This window comes from Cheilinus undulatus, linkage group 22 (assembly GCF_018320785.1).
Source record: "Cheilinus undulatus linkage group 22, ASM1832078v1, whole genome shotgun sequence".
Taxonomy (NCBI): Eukaryota; Metazoa; Chordata; class Actinopteri; order Labriformes; family Labridae; genus Cheilinus; species Cheilinus undulatus.
In genome coordinates, this window is record NC_054886.1 from 16841312 (window position 1) to 16844893 (window position 3582).

Below are 3582 nucleotides of genomic sequence, written 5' to 3' on the forward strand. Positions count from 1 at the left end.
CAGGCTGTGCCATAATCACATAATGCTGCACAAATAGAGCATAATATATAGAGAGAGCCTGTGATGCAGCCCCCTGTATTATTGTTATTTTAATATTTAGCAGACTCAAAACTCAAAACTCAATAATCAGCAGGAAAACAACTTTAGGGTCACCGAAATGCTGTACTTATGATTCTATTTGTTGAGCCATGTTCTGAGTCAAATATAAGTCTAAAATAATTTGCTAGTCTGCACAGTCAGTCCAGCAAGTTCATGCTGGTATCGGATCAGTACTCAGTATCAGCCGATACCCAACACTTTGGTATCGGGATCGTATCGGGATGGAAAAACGGTATCTGAACATCCCTAGGGTACACCTAAAGTTACTTCAAGTTATTGAAGTAAGACCCAGTTTTAAATGGAAATATGGAGCCAGGAGTGAAGTCATGATGGAGGTTATTTTTCCAGAAAAGTCCCTGATGGGGACTCCTGGCCTGAAGAGTATGGTCTAAGCTCCTAAAAATGGCCCCAAAATGTCTTCATGTCTTGCAAATTAAAGTTAAGTAGATCCCTAGTGACATATTGAAACAATTAAGTGGTGGATTGCTGTGTGGTGTAATAGCATACAATAAAAAATGTATGATTGTGGCATTAATAGTGAATGAATAGTATTTTTCATAAGTTACCTAGAGATGTGTTAAATATTTAGATGTGGTGAGTTGTGATGGCCTTCTCAGAGCTGATGAAGTACTGTTAGGTATTTTTTTTCATTTTAGATTTGTGTCCTGTAATTCTCTGGCTTTGTTATCTACATGGAGAAGGGCCTCATTGGTCTTTGCATTTATTAATGTAGACAAAATAAAACAAATATTGAAAAACTCAAAGCACACATGGGAAAATGTTAAAGTGAAACTTGTTACTTTATGATATTTGGGCTTAATTGAAAAGTCTGTTTTCAGTCTAATATTCACAAAGTCTTCTGTTTGAATTTTTTTTTTGTTTTTATAGTATGCTGAACAAATATATGTGAACACTGTAATGAAAAATACAAATATATAAAGACAGACCATTTTCTCAATATTTAATGGTGCATCTTGTTTCCAGGCAACGTGTGATATCATGTTATATTTATACCATTTCATGCCCTTGTGGACTTGAGCACTCATGCTCTGCACGTCAGACGCCATTACAGCCCATCAAGGTTCAAGGCTTCAGTGGAGATCAGGATCGGGCCAAAGGCTCCTCCAAATGCACCCAACAAATGCAGCCTTCTTTACTCGGATGAAGGATCTATCTCATGCATCCTTCATGGCCTAACTGTTCCTACGAATTATTGCACACCGTAATTCCTATTCTGTCAGACTAAGAGATAATAAGTTTAACAAAATGGGTGCTTGTAGTCTCACAGTTAGTGAAATACGGATCATCTGATTGCAGTGAATGTGTCTCAGGTGATCACCTGACACAATTTTTTGCACAACCCTCTTCTCTCTGCATCTCTCCTCTCTCTTTCTGCATCTCCCTTTGCTTTTTCTGCATCTCCCACTTCCTGCATTTCCCTTTTGTCTTTGCATTTTTCTGCTCTCTTTCTGCATCTGCATTCTGTCTTTTTTCATCTCCCTTTTCTCCCTTTCCAATGACTTCCTCTCTTTATCTGCATCTCCCTCTCCTCTAAATCTGCATCTTTCTCTTCTCTATTTCCAGATCTCCCTTTCCTCATTTTTAAAAATTCAATTGGCATGTTGTTGCCAAATCCAGTTGTTACTTTTCACTCTATATTTCAAGCTTTTTTTACAGACCAAACACAGCACATGGCTGTCAACATGAGTCTGGTTCTCTTTAATGTTTCTACTTGTTAATGCCACTAAGACTATGCTAAATGTTGCCTAGTGCAGAGCTCATGATGGATTCATGCTGGATCAATATAAATATGGTCCAAACTTGCCTTCTTTGTAAAGTATCTTTAAATAACTTTCAGTTATAAGTCATTCCGTTTCACTCAAAAATCAGAAAATCAGAGCCTCCATTCCTTTACCTTAGGACTTTTTGATCCCAGTGCATGCGCCACACATCACATAATCAAGCTAAAAGATAGTATAACATTGCAATAAAGGATTTTCCTCATTCAGCTTTTCAATCTGTTCAGCTCGACAAGCTCGAGTACACCTTAGAATGAAAACAGAGAAGAGCTCTCAGCCACCAATGCCTCGTGGGAACAGAGGTCATTCAGTCAATGAGATCAAGAGTTACTCGGACATCCTTTGGACTGTATGAAGCTGGAGCTGGATCATCAGACATATAGTTCCTCCCTGAAAGAAATATGTCAACCAGCTTTAAGAAGGTCTTGGAAAAGAGCAGTGCAATCATGAAAAAGGAACCACCCAGCTTTCCTTCATCCTACTGGAGGATTTAATGAAATTGAACTTTATTGTACACTTGAGATGGAACAGCCTTAAGCTCAGCAAATACAACAACATATAAAACAGTCACTGCTAAAAAGTAAAGGCACAGTTGATATCTGGTGCTTTTATTTTGCAGGTGGCAGCACAGACAGATATATCAAGAGTATGCTGCTGACGCTCACTAAAGTCACACACTGTTACACATTTAAAGGATAGAGCTACTGCTGTTCACGATGTACAACCCTGATTCCAAAAAAGTTTGGGTGCTTCAACCCATGTTTTATTCACAATCAACAAATCAGATGTTGAAATTGAGACATTTTACCATTTCCTGAAAATATCAGCTCATTTTGAATTTGATGGCAGCAATACATCTCAGAAAAGTAGGAACTGAGCAACAATCAGCATGAAAAGTGGTAAACAGCCTTTTGCAACTAAGTTTCCTCAGCATAAATGGTAAAGACTTTGAATGTCCCACCAACTACAGTACATAATATGATCAGAAGATTCAGAGAATCTGGAGAAAACTGTGTGCAAGGGACAAGGCTGAAGGTCAATATTGGATGCTTCAGGCCCTTAATGCACTGCATTAAAAGCAGGCATGATTCTGTACTGGAAATCACTGCATGGGCTCAGGAATACTTCAAGAAATTCATCTGTCATCACAGTTCACTGTATCATCAACACCTACAAGTTAAAGCTGTACCATTTAAAGAAGAAGCCATTTTTGAACAAGATCTAGAAACACCAGTGTCTTCTTTGAGCCAAAGCCCATTTCAAATGGACTGAGGCAAAATGGAAAACTGTTCTGTGGTCAGATGAATCAAAATATGAAATTCTTTTTGGAAACCACATAACCTGTGTTCTGCACACTAAAGAGGAGAGGGACGGTGCCTGCATCTCTGATTGTATGGGGTTGCATTAGTGCCCGGTTGGGCAGCTTACACATCTGGAAAGGCACTATCACTGCTGTAAAGCAGATCGAGGTTTAGAGCAACATTAGGAGAGAACAGATGCTGATGTTTAGATAATATTTGGTGCATCATACAACTAAAAGTCCAACAAAGACGACCTAGGACTTTTGAAAAGCTAGAATCCTATATCAGACAGGAATGGGACAACATTCCTCTCCTTACACTCCAGCAAATAGTTTCCTCACTGCCCAGACATTTACAGACTGTTAAAAGAAGAGTGAGAGGTT